Below are 27,247 nucleotides of genomic sequence, written 5' to 3' on the forward strand. Positions count from 1 at the left end.
CCAAACGCGCCCCACCAAATGACACCTGCATTGAGGGTTCTTGAGTTTGGCTTCCTGGGGAAAAGTGCCTCCTTTCGGAGTCAACTTGCCTGCGGCCCATGCAGGGCTTTTGCCTCCAAAAATTCCAGAAGGACGAGGATTTCTCCCAGACCAATGCTGCCCCCTCCTCCAAACCTGGCTGCCATCGGAGGCCCAAACGTGCCCTACAAAATGACACCTGCCAAGTGGGCTCTTGAGTTTGGCTTCTTGGGTGGAAGTGCCTCCTTTCAAAGCCAACTTGCCTGCGGCCCGTCCTGGGCTTTTGCCTACAAAAATTCCATAAGGACGAGGATTTCTCCCAGACCAAAGCTGCCCCCTCCTCCAAACCTGGCTGCCATCAGAGGCAAAAACGCGCCCTACAAAATGACATCTGCCAAGTGGGCTCTTGAGATTGGCTTCTTGCGGAAAAGTGCCTCCTTTCAAAGCCAACTTGCCTAACTAGCCTGCGGCCCGTGCTGGGCTTTAGACTACAAAAATTCCATAAGGACGAGGATTTCTCCCAGACCAAAGCTGCCCCCTCCTCCAAACCTGGCTGCCATCGGAGGCCCAAACGCGCCCCACAAAATGACATCTGCATTGAGGGTTCTTGAGTTTGGCTTCTTGGGGAAAAGTGCCTCCTTTCGGAGTCAACTTGCCTAACTTGCCTGCGGCCCATGTGGGGTTTTTGCCTACAAAAATTCCATAAGGACGAGGATTTCTCCCAGACCAAAGCTGCCCCCTCCTCCAAACCTGGCTGACATCGGAGGCCCAAACGCGCCCTACAAAATGACACCTGCCAAGTCGGCTCTTGAGTTTGGCTTCTTGGGGAAAAGTGACTCCTTTCAAAACCAACTTGCCTGCGTCCCGTCCCGGGCTTTTGCTACAAAAATTCCATAAGGACGAGTATTCCTCCCAGACCAAAGCTGCCCCCTCCTCCAAACCTGGCTGCCATCGGAGGCCCAAACGCGCCCTACAAAATGACATCTGCCAAGTGGGCTCTTGAGTTTGGCTTTCTGGGGAAAAGTGCCTCCTTTCGGAGTCAACTTGCCTGCGGCTCATGCAGGGGTTTTGCCTCCAAAAATTCCATAAGGACGAGGATTTCTCCCAGACCAAAGCTGCCCCCTCCTCCAAACCTGGCTGCCATCGGAGGCCCAAACGCGCCCTACAAAATGACACCTGCCAAGTGGGCTCTTGAGTTTGGCTTCTTGGGGAAAATTGCCTCCTTTCGGAGTCAACTTGCCGGCGGCCCGTCCTGGGCTTTTGAGTACAAAAATTCCAGAAGGACGAGGATTTCTCCCAGGCCAAAGCTGCCCCCTCCTCCAAACCTGGCTGCCATCGGAGGCCCAAACGCGCCCTACAAAATGACACCTGCCAAGTGGGCTCTTGAGTTTGGCTTCTTGGGGAAAATTGCCTCCTTTCGGAGTCAACTTGCCGGCGGCCCGTCCTGGGCTTTTGCCTACAAAAATTCCAGAAGGACAAGGATTTCTCCCAGACCAAAGCTGCCCCCTCCTCCAAACCTGGCTGACATCGGAGGCCCAAACGCGCCCCACAAAATGACACCTGCCAAGTGGGCTCTTGAGTTTGGCTTCTTGGGGAAAAGTGACTCCTTTCAAAACCAACTTGCCTGCGTCCCGTCCCGGGCTTTTGCTACAAAAATTCCATAAGGACGAGGATTCCTCCCAGACCAAACCTGCCCCCTCCTCCAAACCTGGCTGCCATCGGAGGCCCAAACGCGCCCTACAAAATGACATCTGCCAAGTGGGCTCTTGAGTTTGGCTTTCTGGGGAAATGTGCCTCCTTTCGGAGTCAACTTGCCTGCGGCCCATGCAGGGCTTTTGCCTACAAAAATTCCATAAGGACGAGGATTTCTCCCAGACCAAAGCTGCCCCCTCCTCCAAACCTGGCTGCCATCGGAGGCCCAAACGTGCCCTACAAAATGACATCTGCCAAGTGGGCTCTTGAGTTTGGCTTCTTGGGTGGAAGTGCCTCCTTTCAAAGCCAACTTGCCTGCGGCCCGTCCTGGGCTTTTGCCTACAAAAATTCCATAAGGACGAGGATTTCTCCCAGACCAAAGCTGCCCCCTCCTCCAAACCTGGCTGCCATCGGAGGCCCAAACGCGCCCTACAAAATGACATCTGCCAAGTGGGCTCTTGAGTTTGGCTTCTTGCGGAAAAGTGCCTCCGTTCAAAGCCAACTTGCCTAACTAGCCTGCGGCCCGTGCTGGGCTTTAGACTACAAAAATTCCATAAGGACGAGGATTTCTCCCAGACCAAAGCTGCCCCCTCCTCCAAACCTGGCTGCCATCAGAGGCCCAAACGCGCCCCACAAAATGACATCTGCATTGAGGGTTCTTGAGTTTGGCTTCTTGGGGAAAAGTGCCTCCTTTCGGAGCCAACTTGCCTAACTTGCCTGCGGCCCGTCCTGGGCTTTTGCCTCCAAAAATTCCAGAAGGACGAGGATTTCTCCCAGGCCAAAGCTGCCCCCTCCTCCAAACCTGGCTGCCATCGGAGGCCCAAACGTGCCCTACAAAATGACATCTGCCAAGTGGGCTCTTGAGTTTGGCTTCTTGGGTGGAAGTGCCTCCTTTCAAAGCCAACTTGCCTGCGGCCCGTCCTGGGCTTTTGCCTCCAAAAATTCCAGAAGGACGAGGATTTCTCCCAGACCAAAGCTGCCCCCTCCTCCAAACCTGGCTGCCATCGGAGGCCCAAACGCGCCCTACAAAATGACATCTGCCAAGTGGGCTCTTGAGTTTCGCTTCTTGCGGAAAAGTGCCTCCTTTCAAAGCCAACTTGCCTAACTAGCCTGCAGCCCATTCTGGGCTTTTGCCTACAAAAATTCCATAAGGACGAGGATTTCTCCCAGACCAAAGCTGCCCCCTCCTCCAAACCTAGCTGCCATCGGTGGCCCAAACGCGCCCTACAAAATGACATCTGCCAAGTGGGTTCCTGAGTTTGGCTTCTTGGGGGAAAGTGCCTCCTTTCGAAGCCAACTTGCCTGCAGCCCGTGCTGGGCTTTAGACTACAAAAGTTCCATAGGGACGAGGATTTCTCCCAGACCAAAGCTGCCCCCTCCTCCAAACCTGGCTGCCATCGGAGGCCCAAACGCGCCCCACAAAATGACATCTGCATTGAGGGTTCTTGAGTTTGGCTTCTTGGGGAAAAGTGCCTCCTTTCAAAGCCAACTTGCCTAACTTGCCTGCGGCCCATGCGGGGTTTTTGCCTACAAAAATTCCATAAGGACGAGGATTTCTCCCAGACCAAAGCTGCCCCCTCCTCCAAACCTGGCTGCCATCGGAGGCCCAAACGCGCCCTACAAAATGACACCTGCCAAGTGGGCTCTTGAGTTTGGCTTCTTGGGGAAAAGTGACTCCTTTCAAAACCAACTTGCCTGCGTCCCGTCCCGGGCTTTTGCTACAAAAATTCCATAAGGACGAGGATTCCTCCCAGACCAAAGCTGCCCCCTCCTCCAAACCTGGCTGCCATCGGAGGCCCAAACGCGCCCTACAAAATGACATCTGCCAAGTGGGCTCTTGAGTTTGGCTTTCTGGGGAAAAGCGCCTCCGTTCGGAGTCAACTTGCCTGCGGCCCATGCAGGGCTTTTGCCGACAAAAATTCCATAAGGACGAGGATTTCTCACCGACCAAAGCTGCCCCCTCCTCCAAACCTGGCTGCCATCGGAGGCCCAAACGTGCCCTACAAAAGGACAACTGCCAAGTGGACTCTTGAGTTTGGCTTCTTGGGTGGAAGTACATCCTTTCAAAGCCAACTTGCCTGCGGCCCGTCCTGGGCTTTTGCCTACAAAAATTCCATAAGGACGAGGATTTCTCCCAGACCAAAGCTGCCCCCTCCTCCAAACCTGGCTGCCATCGGAGGCCCAAACGCGCCCTACAAAATGACATTTGCCAAGTGGGCTCTTGAGTTTGGCTTCTTGCGGAAAAGTGCCTCCTTTCAAAGCCAACTTGCCTAACTAGCCTGCGGCCCGTGCTGGGCTTTAGACTACAAAAATTCCATAAGGACGAGGATTTCTCCCAGACCAAAACTGCCCCCTCCTCCAAACCTGGCTGACATCGGAGGCCCAAACGCGCCCTAGAAAATGACACCTGCCAAGTGGGCTCTTGAGTTTGGCTTCTTGGGGAAAAGTGACTCCTTTCAAAACCAACTTGCCTGCGTCCCGTCCCGGGCTTTTGCTACAAAAATTCCATAAGGACGAGGATTCCTCCGAGACCAAAGCTGCCCCCTCCTCCAAACCTGGCTGCCATCGGAGGCCCAAACGCGCCCTACAAAATGACATCTGCCAAGCGGACTCTTGAGTTTGGCTTCTTGGGGAAAAGTGCCTCCTTTCGGAGTCAACTTGCCGGCGGCCCATGCAGGGGTTTTGCCTCCAAAAATTCCATAAGGACGAGGATTTCTCCCAGACCAAAGCTGCCCCCTCCTCCAAACCTGGCTGCCATCGGAGGCCCAAACCCGCCCTACAAAATGACATCTGCCAAGTGGGCTCTTGAGTTTGGCTTCTTGCGGAAATGTGCCTCCTTTCAAAGCCAACTTGCCTAACTAGCCTGCGGCCCGTGCTGGGCTTTAGACTACAAAAATTCCATAAGGACGAGGATTTCTCCCAGACCAAAGCTGCCCCCTCCTCCAAACCTGGCTGCCATCGGAGGCCCAAACGCGCCCCACAAAATGACATCTGCATTGAGGGTTCTTGAGTTTCGCTTCTTGGGGAAAAGTGCCTCCTTTCGGAGTCAACTTGCCTAACTTGCCTGCGGCCCATGTGGGGTTTTTGCCTACAAAAATTCCATAAGGACGAGGATTTCTCCCAGACCAAAGCTGCCCCCTCCTCCAAACCTGGCTGACATCGGAGGCCCAAACGCGCCCTACAAAATGACACCTGCCAAGTCGGCTCTTGAGTTTGGCTTCTTGGGGAAAAGTGACTCCTTTCAAAACCAACTTGCCTGCGTCCCGTCCCGGGCTTTTGCTACAAAAATTCCATAAGGACGAGGATTCCTCCCAGACCAAAGCTGCCCCCTCCGCCAAACCTGGCTGCCATCGGAGGCCCAAACGCGCCCTACAAAATGACATCTGCCAAGCGGGCTCTTGAGTTTGGCTTCTTGGGGAAAAGTGCCTCCTTTCGGAGTCAACTTGCAGGGCTTTTGCCTCCAAAAATTCCATAAGGACGAGGATTTCTCCCAGACCAAAGCTGCCCCCTCCTCCAAACCTGGCTGCCATCGGAGGCCCAAACACGCCCTACAAAATGACATCTGCCAAGTGGGCTCTTGAGTTTGGCTTTCTGGGGAAATGTGCCTCCTTTCGGAGTCAACTTGCCTGCGGCCCATGCAGGGCTTTTGCCTACAAAAATTCCATAAGGACGAGGATTTCTCCCAGACCAAAGCTGCCCCCTCCTCCAAACCTGGCTGCCATCGGAGGCCCAAAGGTGCCCTACAAAATGACATCTGCCAAGTGGGCTCTTGAGTTTGGCTTCTTGGGTGGAAGTACCTCCTTTCAAAGCCAACTTGCCTGCGGCCCGTCCTGGGCTTTTGCCTACAAAAATTCCATAAGGACGAGGATTTCTCCCAGACCAAAGCTGCCCCCTCCTCCAAACCTGGCTGCCATCGGAGGCCCAAACGCGCCCCACCAAATGACACCTGCATTGAGGGTTCTTGAGTTTGGCTTCCTGGGGAAAAGTGCCTCCTTTCGGAGTCAACTTGCCTGCGGCCCATGCAGGGCTTTTGCCTACAAAAATTCCAGAAGGACGAGGATTTCTCCCAGACCAAAACTGCCCCCTCCTCCAAACCTGGCTGCCATCGGAGGCCCAAACGTGCCCTACAAAATGACACCTGCCAAGTGGGCTCTTGAGTTTGGCTTCTTGGGTGGAAGTGCCTCCTTTCAAAGCCAACTTGCCTGCGGCCCGTCCTGGGCTTTTGCCTCCAAAAATTCCATAAGGACGAGGATTTCTCCCAGACCAAAGCTGCCCCCTCCTCCAAACCTGGCTGCCATCGGAGGCCCAAACCCGCCCTACAAAATGACATCTGCCAAGTGGGCTCTTGAGTTTGGCTTCTTGCGGAAAAGTGCCTCCTTTCAAAGCCAACTTGCCTAACTAGCCTGCGGCCCGTGCTGGGCTTTAGACTACAAAAATTCCATAAGGACGAGGATTTCTCCCAGACCAAAGCTGCCCCCTCCTCCAAACCTGGCTGCCATCAGAGGCCCAAACGCGCCCCACAAAATGACATCTGCATTGAGGGTTCTTGAGTTTGGCTTCTTGGGGACAAGTGCCTCCTTTCGGAGTCAACTTGCCTAACTTGCCTGCGGCCCATGTGGGGTTTTTGCCTACAAAAATTCCATAAGGACGAGGATTTCTCCCAGACCAAAGCTGCCCCCTCCTCCAAACCTGGCTGCCATCAGAGGCCCAAACGCGCCCTAGAAAATGACACCTGCCAAGTGGGCTCTTGAGTTTGGCTTCTTGGGGAAAAGTGACTCCTTTCAAAACCAACTTGCCTGCGTCCCGTCCTGGGCTTTTGCTACAAAAATTCCATAAGGACGAGGATTTCTCCCAGACCAAAGCTGCCCCCTCCTCCAAACCTGGCTGCCATCGGAGGCCCAAACGCGCCCTAAAAAATGACACCTGCCAAGTGGGCTCTTGAGTTTGGCTTCTTGGGGAAAATTGCCTCCTTTCGGAGTCAACTTGCCTGCGTCCCGTCCCGGGCTTTTGCCTACAAAAATTCCATAAGGACGAGGATTTCTGCAAGAACAAAGCTGCCCCCTCCTCCAAACCTGGCTGCCATCGGAGGCCCAAACGCGCCCTACAAAATGACATCTGCCAAGCGGGCTCTTGAGTTTGGCTTCTTGGGGAAAAGTGCCTCCTTTCGGAGTCAACTTGCCGGCGGCCCATGCAGGGCTTTTGCCTACAAAAATTCCATAAGGACGAGGATTTCTCCCAGACCAAAGCTGCCCCCTCCTCCAAACCTGGCTGCCATCGGAGGCCCAAACGCGCCCTAGAAAATGACACCTGCCAAGTGGGCTCTTGAGTTTGGCTTCTTGCGGAAAAGTGCCTCCTTTCGGAGCCAACTTGCCTAACTAGCCTGCGGCCCGTGCTGGGCTTTTGCCTCCAAAAATTCCATAAGGACGAGGATTTCTCCCAGACCAAAGCTGCCCCCTCCTCCAAACCTGGCTGCCATCAGAGGCCCAAACGCGCCCTACAAAATGACATCTGCCAAGTGGGCTCTTGAGTTTGGCTTCTTGGGGAAAAGTGCCTCCTTTCGGAGCCAACTTGCCTAACTTGCCTGCGGCCCGTCCTGGGCTTTTGCCTCCAAAAATTCCAGAAGGACGAGGATTTCTCCCAGACCAAAGCTGCCCCCTCCTCCAAACCTGGCTGCCATCGGAGGCCCAAACGCGCCCCACAAAATGACACCTGCATTGAGGGTTCTTGAGTTTGGCTTCCTGGGGAAAAGTGCCTCCTTTCGGAGTCAACTTGCCTGCGGCCCATGCAGGGCTTTTGCCTCCAAAAATTCCAGAAGGACGAGGATTTCTCCCAGACCAAAGCTGCCCCCTCCTCCAAACCTGGCTGCCATTGGAGGCCCAAACGTGCCCTACAAAATGACACCTGCCAAGTGGGCTCTTGAGTTTGGCTTCTTGGGTGGAAGTGCCTCCTTTCAAAGCCAACTTGCCTAACTAGCCTGCAGCCCATTCTGGGCTTTTGCCTACAAAAATTCCATAAGGACGAGGATTTCTCCCAGACCAAAGCTGCCCCCTCCTCCAAACCTGGCTGCCATCGGAGGCCCAAACGCGCCCTACAAAATGACATCTGCCAAGTGGGCTCCTGAATGTGGCTTCTTGGGGGAAAGTGCCTCCTTTCAAAGCCAACTTGCCTGCAGCCCGTGCTGGGCTTTAGACTACAAAAATTCCATAAGGACGAGGATTTCTCCCAGACCAAAGCTGCCCCCTCCTCCAAACCTGGCTGCCATCGGAGGCCCAAACGCGCCCTACAAAATGACATCTGCCAAGTGGGCTCTTGAGTTTGGCTTTCTGGGGAAATGTGCCTCCTTTCGGAGTCAACTTGCCTGCGGCCCATGCAGGGCTTTTGCTTACAAAAATTCCATAAGGACGAGGATTTCTCCCAGACCAAAGCTGCCCCCTCCTCCAAACCTGGCTGCCATCGGAGGCCCAAACGTGCCCTACAAAATGACATCTGCCAAGTGGGCTCTTGAGTTTGGCTTCTTGGGTGGAAGTACCTCCTTTCAAAGCCAACTTGCCTGCGGCCCGTCCTGGGCTTTTGCCTACAAAAATTCCATAAGGACGAGGATTTCTCCCAGACCAAAGCTGCCCCCTCCTCCAAACCTGGCTGCCATCGGAGGCCCAAACGCGCCCCACCAAATGACACCTGCATTGAGGGTTCTTGAGTTTGGCTTCCTGGGGAAAAGTGCCTCCTTTCGGAGTCAACTTGCCTGCGGCCCATGCAGGGCTTTTGCCTACAAAAATTCCAGAAGGACGAGGATTTCTCCCAGACCAATGCTGCCCCCTCCTCCAAACCTGGCTGCCATCGGAGGCCCAAATGTGCCCTACAAAATGACACCTGCCAAGTGGGCTCTTGAGTTTGGCTTCTTGGGTGGAAGTGCCTCCTTTCAAAGCCAACTTGCCTGCGGCCCGTCCTGGGCTTTTGCCTACAAAAATTCCATAAGGACGAGGATTTCTCCCAGACCAAAGCTGCCCCCTCCTCCAAACCTGGCTGCCATCGGAGGCCCAAACGCGCCCTACAAAATGACATCTGCCAAGTGGGCTCTTGAGTTTGGCTTCTTGCGGAAAAGTGCCTCCGTTCAAAGCCAACTTGCCTAACTAGCCTGCGGCCCGTGCTGGGCTTTAGACTACAAAAATTCCATAAGGACGAGGATTTCTCCCAGACCAAAGCTGCCCCCTCCTCCAAACCTGGCTGCCATCAGAGGCCCAAACGCGCCCCACAAAATGACATCTGCATTGAGGGTTCTTGAGTTTGGCTTCTTGGGGAAAAGTGCCTCCTTTCGGAGCCAACTTGCCTAACTTGCCTGCGGCCCGTCCTGGGCTTTTGCCTCCAAAAATTCCAGAAGGACGAGGATTTCTCCCAGGCCAAAGCTGCCCCCTCCTCCAAACCTGGCTGCCATCGGAGGCCCAAACGTGCCCTACAAAATGACATCTGCCAAGTGGGCTCTTGAGTTTGGCTTCTTGGGTGGAAGTGCCTCCTTTCAAAGCCAACTTGCCTGCGGCCCGTCCTGGGCTTTTGCCTCCAAAAATTCCAGAAGGACGAGGATTTCTCCCAGACCAAAGCTGCCCCCTCCTCCAAACCTGGCTGCCATCGGAGGCCCAAACGCGCCCTACAAAATGACATCTGCCAAGTGGGCTCTTGAGTTTCGCTTCTTGCGGAATAGTGCCTCCTTTCAAAGCCAACTTGCCTAACTAGCCTGCAGCCCATTCTGGGCTTTTGCCTACAAAAATTCCATAAGGACGAGGATTTCTCCCAGACCAAAGCTGCCCCCTCCTCCAAACCTAGCTGCCATCGGTGTCCCAAACGCGCCCTACAAAATGACATCTGCCAAGTGGGTTCCTGAGTTTGGCTTCTTGGGGGAAAGTGCCTCCTTTCGAAGCCAACTTGCCTGCAGCCCGTGCTGGGCTTTAGACTACAAAAATTCCATAGGGACGAGGATTTCTCCCAGACCAAAGCTGCCCCCTCCTCCAAACCTGGCTGCCATCGGAGGCCCAAACGCGCCCCACAAAATGACATCTGCATTGAGGGTTCTTGAGTTTGGCTTCTTGGGGAAAAGTGCCTCCTTTCAAAGCCAACTTGCCTAACTTGCGTGCGGCCCATGCGGGGTTTTTGCCTACAAAAATTCCATAAGGACGAGGATTTCTCCCAGACCAAAGCTGCCCCCTCCTCCAAACCTGGCTGCCATCGGAGGCCCAAACGCGCCCTACAAAATGACACCTGCCAAGTGAGCTCTTGAGTTTGGCTTCTTGGGGAAAAGTGACTCCTTTCAAAACCAACTTGCCTGCGTCCCGTCCCGGGCTTTTGCTACAAAAATTCCATAAGGACGAGGATTCCTCACAGACCAAAGCTGCCCCCTCCTCCAAACCTGGCTGCCATCGGAGGCCCAAACGCGCCCTACAAAATGACATCTGCCAAGTGGGCTCTTGAGTTTGGCTTTCTGGGGAAAAGCGCCTCCGTTCGGAGTCAACTTGCCTGCGGCCCATGCAGGGCTTTTGCCGACAAAAATTCCATAAGGACGAGGATTTCTCCCAGGCCAAAGCTGCCCCCTCCTCCAAACCTGGCTGCCATCGGAGGCCCAAACGTGCCCTACAAAAGGACAACTGCCAAGTGGACTCTTGAGTTTGGCTTCTTGGGTGGAAGTACATCCTTTCAAAGCCAACTTGCCTGCGGCCCGTCCTGGGCTTTTGCCTACAAAAATTCCATAAGGACGAGGATTTCTCCCAGACCAAAGCTGCCCCCTCCTCCAAACCTGGCTGCCATCGGAGGCCCAAACGCGCCCTACAAAATGACATTTGCCAAGTGGGCTCTTGAGTTTGGCTTCTTGCGGAAAAGTGCCTCCTTTCAAAGCCAACTTGCCTAACTAGCCTGCGGCCCGTGCTGGGCTTTAGACTACAAAAATTCCATAAGGACGAGGATTTCTCCCAGACCAAAACTGCCCCCTCCTCCAAACCTGGCTGACATCGGAGGCCCAAACGCGCCCTAGAAAATGACACCTGCCAAGTGGGCTCTTGAGTTTGGCTTCTTGGGGAAAAGTGACTCCTTTCAAAACCAACTTGCCTGCGTCCCGTCCCGGGCTTTTGCTACAAAAATTCCATAAGGACGAGGATTCCTCCGAGACCAAAGCTGCCCCCTCCTCCAAACCTGGCTGCCATCGGAGGCCCAAACGCGCCCTACAAAATGACATCTGCCAAGCGGACTCTTGAGTTTGGCTTCTTGGGGAAAAGTGCCTCCTTTCGGAGTCAACTTGCCGGCGGCCCATGCAGGGGTTTTGCCTCCAAAAATTCCATAAGGACGAGGATTTCTCCCAGACCAAAGCTGCCCCCTCCTCCAAACCTGGCTGCCATCGGAGGCCCAAACCCGCCCTACAAAATGACATCTGCCAAGTGGGCTCTTGAGTTTGGCTTCTTGCGGAAATGTGCCTCCTTTCAAAGCCAACTTGCCTAACTAGCCTGCGGCCCGTGCTGGGCTTTAGACTACAAAAATTCCATAAGGACGAGGATTTCTCCCAGACCAAAGCTGCCCCCTCCTCCAAACCTGGCTGCCATCGGAGGCCCAAACGCGCCCCACAAAATGACATCTGCATTGAGGGTTCTTGAGTTTGGCTTCTTGGGGAAAAGTGCCTCCTTTCGGAGTCAACTTGCCTAACTTGCCTGCGGCCCATGTGGGGTTTTTGCCTACAAAAATTCCATAAGGACGAGGATTTCTCCCAGACCAAAGCTGCCCCCTCCTCCAAACCTGGCTGACATCGGAGGCCCAAACGCGCCCTACAAAATGACACCTGCCAAGTCGGCTCTTGAGTTTGGCTTCTTGGGGAAAAGTGACTCCTTTCAAAACCAACTTGCCTGCGTCCCGTCCCGGGCTTTTGCTACAAAAATTCCATAAGGACGAGGATTCCTCCCAGACCAAAGCTGCCCCCTCCGCCAAACCTGGCTGCCATCGGAGGCCCAAACGCGCCCTACAAAATGACATCTGCCAAGCGGGCTCTTGAGTTTGGCTTCTTGGGGAAAAGTGCCTCCTTTCGGAGTCAACTTGCAGGGCTTTTGCCTCCAAAAATTCCATAAGGACGAGGATTTCTCCCAGACCAAAGCTGCCCCCTCCTCCAAACCTGGCTGCCATCGGAGGCCGACACGTGCCCTACAAAATGACATCTGCCAAGTGGGCTCTTGAGTTTGGCTTCTTGGGTGGAAGTACCTCCTTTCAAAGCCAACTTGCCTGCGGCCCGTCCTGGGCTTTTGCCTACAAATATTCCATAAGGACGAGGATTTCTCCCAGACCAAAGCTGCCCCCTCCTCCAAACCTGGCTGCCATCGGAGGCCCAAACGCGCCCCACCAAATGACACCTGCATTGAGGGTTCTTGAGTTTGGCTTCCTGGGGAAAAGTGCCTCCTTTCGGAGTCAACTTGCCTGCGGCCCATGCAGGGCTTTTGCCTACAAAAATTCCAGAAGGACGAGGATTTCTCCCAGACCAAAACTGCCCCCTCCTCCAAACCTGGCTGCCATCGGAGGCCCAAACGTGCCCTACAAAATGACACCTGCCAAGTGGGCTCTTGAGTTTGGCTTCTTGGGTGGAAGTGCCTCCTTTCAAAGCCAACTTGCCTGCGGCCCGTCCTGGGCTTTTGCCTCCAAAAATTCCATAAGGACGAGGATTTCTCCCAGACCAAAGCTGCCCCCTCCTCCAAACCTGGCTGCCATCGGAGGCCCAAACGCGCCCTACAAAATGACATCTGCATTGTGGGTTCTTGAGTTTGGCTTCTTGCGGAAAAGTGCCTCCTTTCAAAGCCAACTTGCCTAACTAGCCTACGGCCCGTGCTGGGCTTTAGACTACAAAAATTCCATAAGGACGAGGATTTCTCCCAGACCAAAGCTGCCCCCTCCTCCAAACCTGGCTGCCATCAGAGGCCCAAACGCGCCCCACAAAATGACATCTGCATTGAGGGTTCTTGAGTTTGGCTTCTTGGGGACAAGTGCCTCCTTTCGGAGTCAACTTGCCTAACTTGCCTGCGGCCCATGTGGGGTTTTTGCCTACAAAAATTCCATAAGGACGAGGATTTCTCCCAGACCAAAGCTGCCCCCTCCTCCAAACCTGGCTGCCATCGGAGGCCCAAACGCGCCCTAGAAAATGACACCTGCCAAGTGGGCTCTTGAGTTTGGCTTCTTGGGGAAAAGTGACTCCTTTCAAAACCAACTTGCCTGCGTCCCGTCCTGGGCTTTTGCTACAAAAATTCCATAAGGACGAGGATTTCTCCCAGACCAAAGCTGCCCCCTCCTCCAAACCTGGCTGCCATCGGAGGCCCAAACGCGCCCTAAAAAATGACACCTGCCAAGTGGGCTCTTGAGTTTGGCTTCTTGGGGAAAATTGCCTCCTTTCGGAGTCAACTTGCCTGCGTCCCGTCCCGGGCTTTTGCCTACAAAAATTCCATAAGGACGAGGATTTCTCCCAGAACAAAGCTGCCCCCTCCTCCAAACCTGGCTGCCATCGGAGGCCCAAACGCGCCCTACAAAATGACATCTGCCAAGTGGGCTCTTGAGTTTGGCTTCCTGGGGAAAAGTGCCTCCTTTCGGAGTCAACTTGCCGGCGGCCCATGCAGGGCTTTTGCCTACAAAAATTCCATAAGGACGAGGATTTCTCCCAGACCAAAGCTGCCCCCTCCTCCAAACCTGGCTGCCATCGGAGGCCCAAACGCGCCCTAGAAAATGACACCTGCCAAGTGGGCTCTTGAGTTTGGCTTCTTGCGGAAAAGTGCCTCCTTTCGGAGCCAACTTGCCTAACTAGCCTGCGGCCCGTGCTGGGCTTTTGCCTCTAAAAATTCCATAAGGACGAGGATTTCTCCCACACCAAAGCTGCCCCCTCCTCCAAACCTGGCTGCCATCAGAGGCCCAAACGCGCCCTACAAAATGACATCTGCCAAGTGGGCTCTTGAGTTTGGCTTCTTGGGGAAAAGTGCCTCCTTTCGGAGCCAACTTGCCTAACTTGCCTGCGGCCCGTCCTGGGCTTTTGCCTCCAAAAATTCCAGAAGGACGAGGATTTCTCCCAGACCAAAGCTGCCCCCTCCTCCAAACCTGGCTGCCATCGGAGGCCCAAACGCGCCCCACAAAATGACACCTGCATTGAGGGTTCTTGAGTTTGGCTTCCTGGGGAAAAGTGCCTCCTTTCGGAGTCAACTTGCCTGCGGCCCATGCAGGGCTTTTGCCTCCAAAAATTCCAGAAGGACGAGGATTTCTCCCAGACCAAAGCTGCCCCCTCCTCCAAACCTGGCTGCCATTGGAGGCCCAAACGTGCCCTACAAAATGACACCTGCCAAGTGGGCTCTTGAGTTTGGCTTCTTGGGTGGAAGTGCCTCCTTTCAAAGCCAACTTGCCTAACTAGCCTGCAGCCCATTCTGGGCTTTTGCCTACAAAAATTCCATAAGGACGAGGATTTCTCCCAGACCAAAGCTGCCCCCTCCTCCAAACCTGGCTGCCATCGGAGGCCCAAACGCGCCCTACAAAATGACATCTGCCAAGTGGGCTCCTGAATGTGGCTTCTTGGGGGAAAGTGCCTCCTTTCAAAGCCAACTTGCCTGCAGCCCGTGCTGGGCTTTAGACTACAAAAATTCCATAAGGACGAGGATTTCTCCCAGACCAAAGCTGCCCCCTCCTCCAAACCTGGCTGCCATCGGAGGCCCAAACGCGCCCTACAAAATGACATCTGCCAAGTGGGCTCTTGAGTTTGGCTTTCTGGGGAAATGTGCCTCCTTTCGGAGTCAACTTTCCTGCGGCCCATGCAGGGCTTTTGCTTACAAAAATTCCATAAGGACGAGGATTTCTCCCAGACCAAAGCTGCCCCCTCCTCCAAACCTGGCTGCCATCGGAGGCCCAAACGTGCCCTACAAAATGACATCTGCCAAGTGGGCTCTTGAGTTTGGCTTCTTGGGTGGAAGTACCTCCTTTCAAAGCCAACTTGCCTGCGGCCCGTCCTGGGCTTTTGCCTACAAAAATTCCATAAGGACGAGGATTTCTCCCAGACCAAAGCTGCCCCCTCCTCCAAACCTGGCTGCCATCGGAGGCCCAAACGCGCCCCACCAAATGACACCTGCATTGAGGGTTCTTGAGTTTGGCTTCCTGGGGAAAAGTGCCTCCTTTCGGAGTCAACTTGCCTGCGGCCCATGCAGGGCTTTTGCCTACAAAAATTCCAGAAGGACGAGGATTTCTCCCAGACCAATGCTGCCCCCTCCTCCAAACCTGGCTGCCATCGGAGGCCCAAACGTGCCCTACAAAATGACACCTGCCAAGTGGGCTCTTGAGTTTGGCTTCTTGGGTGGAAGTGCCTCCTTTCAAAGCCAACTTGCCTGCGGCCCGTCCTGGGCTTTTGCCTACAAAAATTCCATAAGGACGAGGATTTCTCCCAGACCAAAGCTGCCCCCTCCTCCAAACCTGGCTGCCATCAGAGGCAAAAACGCGCCCTACAAAATGACATCTGCCAAGTGGGCTCTTGAGATTGGCTTCTTGCGGAAAAGTGCCTCCTTTCAAAGCCAACTTGCCTAACTAGCCTGCGGCCCGTGCTGGGCTTTAGACTACAAAAATTCCATAAGGACGAGGATTTCTCCCAGACCAAAGCTGCCCCCTCCTCCAAACCTGGCTGCCATCGGAGGCCCAAACGCGCCCCACAAAATGACATCTGCATTGAGGGTTCTTGAGTTTGGCTTCTTGGGGAAAAGTGACTCCTTTCAAAACCAACTTGCCTGCGTCCCGTCCCGGGCTTTTGCTACAAAAATTCCATAAGGACGAGGATTCCTCCCAGACCAAAGCTGCCCCCTCCTCCAAACCTGGCTGCCATCGGAGGCCCAAACGCGCCCTACAAAATGACATCTGCCAAGTGGGCTCTTGAGTTTGGCTTTCTGGGGAAAAGTGCCTCCTTTCGGAGTCAACTTGCCTGCGGCTCATGCAGGGGTTTTGCCTCCAAAAATTCCATAAGGACGAGGATTTCTCCCAGACCAAAGCTGCCCCCTCCTCCAAACCTGGCTGCCATCGGAGGCCCAAACGCGCCCTAGAAAATGACACCTGCCAAGTGGGCTCTTGAGTTTGGCTTCTTGGGGAAAAGTGCCTCCTTTCGGAGCCAACCTGCCTAACTAGCCTGCGGCCCGTGCTGGGCTTTTGCCTCCAAAAATTCCATAAGGACGAGGATTTCTCCCAGACCAAAGCTGCCCCCTCCTCCAAACCTGGCTGCCATCAGAGGCCCAAACGCGCCCTACAAAATGACATCTGCCAAGTGGGCTCTTGAGTTTGGCTTCTTGGGGAAAAGTGCCTGCTTTCGGAGCCAACTTGCCTAACTTGCCTGCGGCCCGTCCTGGGCTTTTGCCTCCAAAAATTCCAGAAGGACGAGGATTTCTCCCAGACCAAAGCTGCCCCCTCCTCCAAACCTGGCTGCCATCGGAGGCCCAAACGCGCCCCACAAAATGACACCTGCATTGAGGGTTCTTGAGTTTGGCTTCCTGGGGAAAAGTGCCTCCTTTCGGAGTCAACTTGCCTGCGGCCCATGCAGGGCTTTTGCCTCCAAAAATTCCAGAAGGACGAGGATTTCTCCCAGACCAAAGCTGCCCCCTCCTCCAAACCTGGCTGCCATTGGAGGCCCAAATGTGCCCTACAAAATGACACCTGCCAAGTGGGCTCTTGAGTTTGGCTTCTTGGGTGGAAGTGCCTCCTTTCAAAGCCAACTTGCCTAACTAGCCTGCAGCCCATTCTGGGCTTTTGCCTACAAAAATTCCATAAGGACGAGGATTTCTCCCAGACCAAAGCTGCCCCCTCCTCCAAACCTGGCTGCCATCGGAGGCCCAAACGCGCCCTACAAAATGACATCTGCCAAGTGGGCTCCTGAGTGTGGCTTCTTGGGGGAAAGTGCCTCCTTTCAAAGCCAACTTGCCTGCAGCCCGTGCTGGGCTTTAGACTACAAAAATTCCATAAGGACGAGGATTTCTCCCAGACCAAAGCTGCCCCCTCCTCCAAACCTGGCTGCCATCGGAGGCCCAAACGCGCCCTACAAAATGACATCTGCCAAGTGGGCTCTTGAGTTTGGCTTTCTGGGGAAATGTGCCTCCTTTCGGAGTCAACTTGCCTGCGGCCCATGCAGGGCTTTTGCTTACAAAAATTCCATAAGGACGAGGATTTCTCCCAGACCAAAGCTGCCCCCTCCTCCAAACCTGGCTGCCATCGGAGGCCCAAACGTGCCCTACAAAATGACATCTGCCAAGTGGGCTCTTGAGTTTGGCTTCTTGGGTGGAAGTACCTCCTTTCAAAGCCAACTTGCCTGCGGCCCGTCCTGGGCTTTTGCCTACAAAAATTCCATAAGGACGAGGATTTCTCCCAGACCAAAGCTGCCCCCTCCTCCAAACCTGGCTGCCATCGGAGGCCCAAACGCGCCCCACCAAATGACACCTGCATTGAGGGTTCTTGAGTTTGGCTTCCTGGGGAAAAGTGCCTCCTTTCGGAGTCAACTTGCCTGCGGCCCATGCAGGGCTTTTGCCTCCAAAAATTCCAGAAGGACGAGGATTTCTCCCAGACCAATGCTGCCCCCTCCTCCAAACCTGGCTGCCATCGGAGGCCCAAACGTGCCCTACAAAATGACACCTGCCAAGTGGGCTCTTGAGTTTGGCTTCTTGGGTGGAAATGCCTCCTTTCAAAGCCAACTTGCCTGCGGCCCGTCCTGGGCTTTTGCCTACAAAAATTCCATAAGGACGAGGATTTCTCCCAGACCAAAGCTGCCCCCTCCTCCAAACCTGGCTGCCATCAGAGGCAAAAACGCGCCCTACAAAATGACATCTGCCAAGTGGGCTCTTGAGATTGGCTTCTTGCGGAAAAGTGCCTCCTTTCAAAGCCAACTTGCCTAACTAGCCTGCGGCCCGTGCTGGGCTTTAGACTACAAAAATTCCATAAGGACGAGGATTTCTCCCAGACCAAAGCTGCCCCCTCCTCCAAACCTGGCTGCCATCGGAGGCCCAAACGCGCCCCACAAAATGACATCTGCATTGAGGGTTCTTGAGTTTGGCTTCTTGGGGAAAAGTGCCTCCTTTCGGAGTCAACTTGCCTAACTTGCCTGCGGCCCATGTGGGGTTTTTGCCTACAAAAATTCCATAAGGACGAGGATTTCTCCCAGACCAAAGCTGCCCCCTCCTCCAAACCTGGCTGACATCGGAGGCCCAAACGCGCCCTACAAAATGACACCTGCCAAGTCGGCTCTTGAGTTTGGCTTCTTGGGGAAAAGTGACTCCTTTCAAAACCAACTTGCCTGCGTCCCGTCCCGGGCTTTTGCTACAAAAATTCCATAAGGACGAGTATTCCTCCCAGACCAAAGCTGCCCCCTCCTCCAAACCTGGCTGCCATCGGAGGCCCAAACGCGCCCTACAAAATGACATCTGCCAAGTGGGCTCTTGAGTTTGGCTTTCTGGGGAAAAGTGCCTCCTTTCGGAGTCAACTTGCCTGCGGCTCATGCAGGGGTTTTGCCTCCAAAAATTCCATAAGGACGAGGATTTCTCCCAGACCAAAGCTGCCCCCTCCTCCAAACCTGGCTGCCATCGGAGGCCCAAACGCGCCCTACAAAATGACACCTGCCAAGTGGGCTCTTGAGTTTGGCTTCTTGGGGAAAATTGCCTCCTTTCGGAGTCAACTTGCCGGCGGCCCGTCCTGGGCTTTTGAGTACAAAAATTCCAGAAGGACGAGGATTTCTCCCAGGCCAAAGCTGCCCCCTCCTCCAAACCTGGCTGCCATCGGAGGCCCAAACGCGCCCTACAAAATGACACCTGCCAAGTGGGCTCTTGAGTTTGGCTTCTTGGGTGGAAGTTCCTCCTTTCAAAGCCAACTTGCCTAACTTGCCTGCGGCCCGTCCTGGGCTTTTGCCTACAAAAATTCCAGAAGGACAAGGATTTCTCCCAGACCAAAGCTGCCCCCTCCTCCAAACCTGGCTGACATCGGAGGCCCAAACGCGCCCCACAAAATGACACCTGCCAAGTGGGCTCTTGAGTTTGGCTTCTTGGGGAAAAGTGACTCCTTTCAAAACCAACTTGCCTGCGTCCTGTCCCGGGCTTTTGCTACAAAAATTCCATAAGGACGAGGATTCCTCCCAGACCAAACCTGCCCCCTCCTCCAAACCTGGCTGCCATCGGAGGCCCAAACGCGCCCTACAAAATGACATCTGCCAAGTGGGCTCTTGAGTTTGGCTTTCTGGGGAAATGTGCCTCCTTTCGGAGTCAACTTGCCTGCGGCCCATGCAGGGCTTTTGCCTACAAAAATTCCATAAGGACGAGGATATCTCCCAGACCAAAGCTGCCCCCTCCTCCAAACCTGGCTGCCATCGGAGGCCCAAACGTGCCCTACAAAATGACATCTGCCAAGTGGGCTCTTGAGTTTGGCTTCTTGGGTGGAAGTACCTCCTTTCAAAGCCAACTTGCCTGCGGCCCGTCCTGGGCTTTTGCCTACAAAAATTCCATAAGGACGAGGATTTCTCCCAGACCAAAGCTGCCCCCTCCTCCAAACCTGGCTGCCATCGGAGGCCCAAACGCGCCCCACCAAATGACACCTGCATTGAGGGTTCTTGAGTTTGGCTTCCTGGGGAAAAGTGCCTCCTTTCGGAGTCAACTTGCCTGCGGCCCATGCAGGGCTTTTGCCTACAAAAATTCCAGAAGGACGAGGATTTCTCCCAGACCAATGCTGCCCCCTCCTCCAAACCTGGCTGCCATCGGAGGCCCAAACGTGCCCTACAAAATGACACCTGCCAAGTGGGCTCTTGAGTTTGGCTTCTTGGGTGGAAGTGCCTCCTTTCAAAGCCAACTTGCCTGCGGCCCGTCCTGGGCTTTTGCCTACAAAAATTCCATAAGGACGAGGATTTCTCCCAGACCAAAGCTGCCCCCTCCTCCAAACCTGGCTGCCATCGGAGGCCCAAACGCGCCCTACAAAATGACATCTGCCAAGTGGGCTCTTGAGATTGGCTTCTTGCGGAAAAGTGCCTCCTTTCAAAGCCAACTTGCCTAACTAGCCTGCGGCCCGTGCTGGGCTTTAGACTACAAAAATTCCATAAGGACGAGGATTTCTCCCAGACCAAAGCTGCCCCCTCCTCCAAACCTGGCTGCCATCGGAGGCCCAAACGCGCCCTACAAAATGACATCTGCATTGAGGGTTCTTGAGTTTGGCTTCTTGGGGAAAAGTGCCTCCTTTCGGAGTCAACTTGCCTAACTTGCCTGCGGCCCATGTGGGGTTTTTGCCTACAAAAATTCCATAAGGACGAGGATTTCTCCCAGACCAAAGCTGCCCCCTCCTCCAAACCTGGCTGACATCGGAGGCCCAAACGCGCCCTACAAAATGACACCTGCCAAGTCGGCTCTTGAGTTTGGCTTCTTGGGGAAAAGTGACTCCTTTCAAAACCAACTTGCCTGCGTCCCGTCCCGGGCTTTTGCTACAAAAATTCCATAAGGACGAGGATTCCTCCCAGACCAAAGCTGCCCCCTCCTCCAAACCTGGCTGCCATCGGAGGCCCAAACGCGCCCTACAAAATGACATCTGCCAAGTGGGCTCTTGAGTTTGGCTTTCTGGGGAAAAGTGCCTCCTTTCGGAGTCAACTTGCCTGCGGCTCATGCAGGGGTTTTGCCTCCAAAAATTCCATAAGGACGAGGATTTCTCCCAGACCAAAGCTGCCCCCTCCTCCAAACCTGGCTGCCATCGGAGGCCCAAACGCGCCCTACAAAATGACACCTGCCAAGTGGGCTCTTGAGTTTGGCTTCTTGGGGAAAAGTGCTTCCTTTCGGAGTCAACTTGCCGGCGGCCCGTCCTGGGCTTTTGAGTACAAAAATTCCAGAAGGACGAGGATTTCTCCCAGACCAAAGCTGCCCCCTCCTCCAAACCTGGCTGCCATCGGAGGCCCAAACGCGCCCTACAAAATGACACCTGCCAAGTGGGCTCTTGAGTTTGGCTTCTTGGGTGGAAGTTCCTCCTTTCAAAGACAACTTGCCTGCGTCCCGTCCCGGACGTTTGCTACAAAAATTCCATAAGGACGAGGATTTCTCCCAGACCAAAGCTGCCCCCTCCGCCAAACCTGGCTGCCATCGGTGGCCCAAACGCGCCCTACAAAATGACATCTGCCAAGCGGGCTCTTGAGTTTGGCTTCTTGGGGAAAAGTGCCTCCTTTCGGAGTCAACTTGCCGGCGGCCCATGCAGGGCTTTTGCCTCCAAAAATTCCATAAGGACGAGGATTTCTCCCAGACCAAAGCTGCCCCCTCCTCCAAACCTGGCTGCCATCGGAGGCCCAAACGCGCCCTACAAAATGACACCTGCCAAGTGGGCTCTTGAGTTTGGCTTCTTGGGGAAAAGTGCCTCCTTTCGGAGCCAACTTGCCTAACTAGCCTGCGGCCTGTGCTGGGCTTTTGCCTACAAAAATTCCATAAGGACGAGGATTTCTCCCAGACCAAAGCTGCCCCCTCCTCCAAACCTGGCTGCCATCAGAGGCCCAAACGCGCCCTACAAAATGACATCTGCCAAGTGGGCTCTTGAGTTTGGCTTCTTGGGGAAAAGTGCCTCCTTTCGGAGCCAAATTGCCTAACTTGCCTGCGGCCCGTCCTGGGCTTTTGCCTCCAAAAATTCCAGAAGGACGAGGATTTCTCCCAGACCAAAGCTGCCCCCTCCTCCAAACCTGGCTGCCATCGGAGGCCCAAACGCGCCCCACAAAATGACACCTGCATTGAGGGTTCTTGAGTTTGGCTTCTTGGGGAAAAGTGCCTCCTTTCGGAGTCAACTTGCCTGCGGCCCATGCAGGGCTTTTGCCTACAAAAATTCCAGAAGGACGAGGATTTCTCCCAGACCAAAGCTGCCCCCTCCTCCAAACCTGGCTGCCATCAGAGGCCCAAACGCGCCCTACAAAATGACATCTGCCAAGTGGGCTCTTGAGTTTGGCTTCTTGGGGAAAAGTGCCTCCTTTCGGAGCCAAATTGCCTAACTTGCCTGCGGCCCGTCCTGGGCTTTTGCCTCCAAAAATTCCAGAAGGACGAGGATTTCTCCCAGACCAAAGCTGCCCCCTCCTCCAAACCTGGCTGCCATCGGAGGCCCAAACGTGCCCTACAAAATGACACCTGCCAAGTGGGCTCTTGAGTTTGGCTTCTTGGGTGGAAGTGCCTCCTTTCAAAGCCAACTTGCCTGCGGCCCGTCCTGGGCTTTTGCTACAAAAATTCCATAAGGACGAGGATTTCTCCCAGACCAAAGCTGCCCCCTCCTCCAAACCTGGCTGCCATCGGAGGCCCAAACGCGCCCTACAAAATGACATTTGCCAAGTGGGCTCTTGAGTTTGGCTTCTTGCGGAAAAGTGCCTCCTTTCAAAGCCAACTTGCCTAACTAGCCTGCGGCCCGTGCTGGGCTTTTGACTACAAAAATTCCATAAGGACGAGGATTTCTCCCAGACCAAAGCTGCCCCCTCCTCCAAACCTGGCTGCCATCGGAGGCCCAAACGCGCCCCACAAAATGACATCTGAATTGAGGGTTCTTGAGTTTGGCTTCTTGGGGAAAAGTGCCTCCTTTCGGAGCCAACTTGCCTAACTTGCCTGCGGCCCATCCTGGGCTTTTGCCTCCAAAAATTCCAGAAGGACGAGGATTTCTCCCAGGCCAAAGCTGCCCCCTCCTCCAAACCTGGCTGCCATCGGAGGCCCAAACGTGCCCTACAAAATGACACCTGCCAAGTGGGCTCTTGAGTTTGGCTTCTTGGGGAAAAGTGACTCCTTTCAAAACCAACTTGCCTGTGTCCCGTCCCGGGCTTTAGACTACAAAAATTCCATAAGGACGAGGATTTCTCCCAGACCAAAGCTGCCCCCTCCTCCAAACCTGGCTGCCATCGGAGGCCCAAACGCGCCCTACAAAATGACATCTGCATTGTGGGTTCTTGAGTTTGGCTTCTTGGGGAAAAGTGCCTCCTTTCAAAGCAACTTGCCTAACTTGCCTGCGGCCCATGCGGGGTTTTTGCCTACAAAAATTCCAGAAGGACGAGGATTTCTCCCAGACCAAAGCTGCCCCCTCCTCCAAACCTGGCTGCCATCGGAGGCCCAAACGCGCCCTACAAAATGACACCTGCCAAGTGGGCTCTTGAGTTTGGCTTCTTGGGGAAAAGAGACTCCTTTCAAAACCAACTTGCCTGCGTCCCGTCCCGGGCTTTTGCTACAAAAATTCCATAAGGACGAGGATTTCTCCCAGACCAAAGCTGCCCCCTCCTCCAAACCTGGCTGCCATCGGAGGCCCAAACGCGCCCCACAAAATGACACCTGCATTGAGGGTTCTTGAGTTTGGCTTCCTGGGGAAAAGTGCCTCCTTTCGGAGTCAACTTGCCTGCGGCCCATGCAGGGCTTTTGCCTACAAAAATTCCAGAAGGACGAGGATTTCTCCCAGACCAAAGCTGCCCCCTCCTCCTAACCTGGCTGCCATCGGAGGCCCAAACGTGCCCTACAAAATGACACCTGCCAAGTGGGCTCTTGAGTTTGGCTTCTTGGGTGGAAGTGCCTCCTTTCAAAGCTAACTTGCCTGCGGCCCGTCCTGGGCTTTTGCCTCCAAAAATTCCATAAGGACGAGGATTTCTCCCAGACCAAAGCTGCCCCCTCCTCCAAACCTGGCTGCCATCGGAGGCCCAAACGCGCCCTACAAAATGACATCTGCCAAGTGGGCTCTTGAGTTTGGCTTCTTGCGGAAAAGTGCCTCCTTTCAAAGCCAACTTGCCTAACTAGCCTGCGGCCCGTGCTGGGCTTTAGACTACAAAAATTCCATAAGGACGAGGATTTCTCCCAGACCAAAGCTGCCCCCTCCTCCAAACCTGGCTGCCATCGGAGGCCCAAACGCGCCCCACAAAATGACATCTGCATTGAGGGTTCTTGAGTTTGGCTTCTTGCGGAAAAGTGCCTCCTTTCAAAGCCAACTTGCCTAACTAGCCTGCGGCCCGTGCTGGGCTTTAGACTACAAAAATTCCATAAGGACGAGGATTTCTCCCAGACCAAAGCTGCCCCCTCCTCCAAACCTGGCTGACATCGGAGGCCCAAACGCGCCCTAGAAAATGACACCTGCCAAGTGGGCTCTTGAGTTTGGCTTCTTGGGGAAAAGTGACTCCTTTCAAAACCAACTTGCCTGCGTCCCGTCCCGGGCTTTTGCTACAAAAATTCCATAAGGACGAGGATTCCTCCCAGACCAAAGCTGCCCCCTCCTCCAAACCTGGCTGCCATCGGAGGCCCAAACGCGCCCTACAAAATGACATTTGCCAAGTGGGCTCTTGAGTTTGGCTTCTTGCGGAAAAGTGCCTCCTTTCAAAGCCAACTTGCCTAACTAGCCTGCGGCCCGTGCTGGGCTTTTGACTACAAAAATTCCATAAGGACGAGGATTTCTCCCAGACCAAAGCTGCCCCCTCCTCCAAACCTGGCTGCCATCGGAGGCCCAAACGCGCCCCACAAAATGACATCTGAATTGAGGGTTCTTGAGTTTGGCTTCTTGGGGAAAAGTGCCTCCTTTCGGAGCCAACTTGCCTAACTTGCCTGCGGCCCGTCCTGGGCTTTTGCCTCCAAAAATTCCAGAAGGACGAGGATTTCTCCCAGGCCAAAGCTGCCCCCTCCTCCAAACCTGGCTGCCATCGGAGGCCCAAACGCGCCCTACAAAATGACACCTGCCAAGTGGGCTCTTGAGTTTGGCTTCTTGGGGAAAAGTGACTCCTTTCAAAACCAACTTGCCTGTGTCCCGTCCCGGGCTTTTGCTACAAAAATTCCATAAGGACGAGGATTTCTCCCAGACCAAAGCTGCCCCCTCCTCCAAACCTGGCTGCCATCGGAGGCCCAAACGCGCCCTACAAAATGACATCTGCATTGTGGGTTCTTGAGTTTGGCTTCTTGGGGAAAAGTGCCTCCTTTCAAAGCAACTTGCCTAACTTGCCTGCGGCCCATGCGGGGTTTTTGCCTACAAAAATTCCATAAGGACGAGGATTTCTCCCAGACCAAAGCTGCCCCCTCCTCCAAACCTGGCTGCCATCGGAGGCCCAAACGCGCCCTACAAAATGACACCTGCCAAGTGGGCTCTTGAGTTTGGCTTCTTGGGGAAAAGTGACTCCTTTCAAAACCAACTTGCCTGCGTCCCGTCCCGGGCTTTTGCTACAAAAATTCCATAAGGACGAGGATTCCTCCCAGACCAAAGCTGCCCCCTCCTCCAAACCAGGCTGCCATCGGAGGCCCAAACGCGCCCTACAAAATGACATCTGCATTGTGGGCTCTTGAGTTTGGCTTTCTGGGGAAATGTGCCTCCTTTCGGAGTCAACTTGCCTGCGGCCCATGCAGGGCTTTTGCCTACAAAAATTCCATAAGGACGAGGATTTCTCCCAGACCAAAGCTGCCCCCTCCTCCAAACCTGGCTGCCATCGGAGGCCGAAACGTGCCCTACAAAATGACATCTGCCAAGTGGGCTCTTGAGTTTGGCTTCTTGTGTGGAAGTACCTCCTTTCAAAGCCAACTTGCCTGCGGCCCGTCCTGGGCTTTTTCCTACAAAAATTCCATAAGGACGAGGATTTCTCCCAGACCAAAGCTGCCCCCTCCTCCAAACCTGGCTGCCATCGGAGGCCCAAACGCGCCCCACAAAATGACACCTGCATTGAGGGTTCTTGAGTTTGGCTTCCTGGGGAAAAGTGCCTCCTTTCGGAGTCAACTTGCCTGCGGCCCATGCAGGGCTTTTGCCTACAAAAATTCCAGAAGGACGAGGATTTCTCCCAGACCAAAGCTGCCCCCTCCTCCAAACCTGGCTGCCATCGGAGGCCCAAACGTGCCCTACAAAATGACACCTGCCAAGTGGGCTCTTGAGTTTGGCTTCTTGGGTGGAAGTGCCTCCTTTCAAAGCCAACTTGCCTGCGGCCCGTCCTGGGCTTTTGCCTCCAAAAATTCCATAAGGACGAGGATTTCTCCCAGACCAAAGCTGCCCCCTCCTCCAAACCTGGCTGCCATCGGAGGCCCAAACGCGCCCTACAAAATGACATCTGCCAAGTGGGCTCTTGAGTTTGGCTTCTTGCGGAAAAGTGCCTCCTTTCAAAGCCAACTTGCCTAACTAGCCTGCGGCCCGTGCTGGGCTTTAGACTACAAAAATTCCATAAGGACGAGGATTTCTCCCAGACCAAAGCTGCCCCCTCCTCCAAACCTGGCTGCCATCGGAGGCCCAAACGCGCCCCACAAAATGACATCTGCATTGAGGGTTCTTGAGTTTGGCTTCTTGGGGAAAAGTGCCTCCTTTCGGTGTCAACTTGCCTAACTTGCCTGCGGCCCATGCGGGGTTTTTGCCTACAAAAATTCCATAAGGACGAGGATTTCTCCCAGACCAAAGCTGCCCCCTCCTCCAAACCTGGCTGACATCGGAGGCCCAAACGCGCCCTAGAAAATGACACCTGCCAAGTGGGCTCTTGAGTTTGGCTTCTTGGGGAAAAGTGACTCCTTTCAAAACCAACTTGCCTGCGTCCCGTCCCGGGCTTTTGCTACAAAAATTCCATAAGGACGAGGATTTCTCCCAGACCAAAGCTGCCCCCTCCTCCAAACCTGGCTGCCATCGGAGGCCCAAACGCGCCCTACAAAATGACATCTGCCAAGTGGGCTCTTGAGTTTGGCTTTCTGGGGAAAAGTGCCTCCTTTCGGAGTCAACTTGCCTGCGGCTCATGCAGGGGTTTTGCCTACAAAAATTCCATAAGGACGAGGATTTCTCCCAGACCAAAGCTGCCCCCTCCTCCAAACCTGGCTGCCATCGGAGGCCCAAACGCGCCCTACAAAATGACACCTGCCAAGTGGGCTCTTGAGTTTGGCTTCTTGGGGAAAATTGCCTCCTTTCGGAGTCAACTTGCCGGCGGCCCATGCAGGGCTTTTGCCTACAAAAATTCCATAAGGACGAGGATTCCTCCCAGACCAAAGCTGCCCCCTCCGCCAAACCTGGCTGCCATCGGAGGCCCAAACGCGCCCTACAAAATGACATCTGCCAAGCGGGCTCTTGAGTTTGGCTTCTTGGGGAAAAGTGCCTCCTTTCGGAGTCAACTTGCCGGCGGCCCATGCAGGGCTTTTGCCTCCAAAAATTCCATAAGGACGAGGATTTCTCCCAGACCAAAGCTGCCCCCTCCTCCAAACCTGGCTGCCATCGGAGGCCCAAACGCGCCCTACAAAATGACACCTGCCAAGTGGGCTCTTGAGTTTGGCTTCTTGGGGAAAAGTGCCTCCTTTCGGAGCCAACTTGCCTAACTAGCCTGCGGCCCGTGCTGGGCTTTTGCCTACAAAAATTCCATAAGGACGAGGATTTCTCCCAGACCAAAGCTGCCCCCTCCTCCAAACCTGGCTGCCATCAGAGGCCCAAACGCGCCCTACAAAATGACATCTGCCAAGTGGGCTCTTGAGTTTGGCTTCTTGGGGAAAAGTGCCTCCTTTCGGAGCCAAATTGCCTGCGGCCCATGCAGGGCTTTTGCCTCCAAAAATTCCATAAGGACGAGGATTTCTCCCAGACCAAAGCTGCCCCCTCC

Source organism: Cinclus cinclus, chromosome 26 (assembly GCF_963662255.1).
Source record: "Cinclus cinclus chromosome 26, bCinCin1.1, whole genome shotgun sequence".
Classification (NCBI taxonomy): Eukaryota; Metazoa; Chordata; class Aves; order Passeriformes; family Cinclidae; genus Cinclus; species Cinclus cinclus.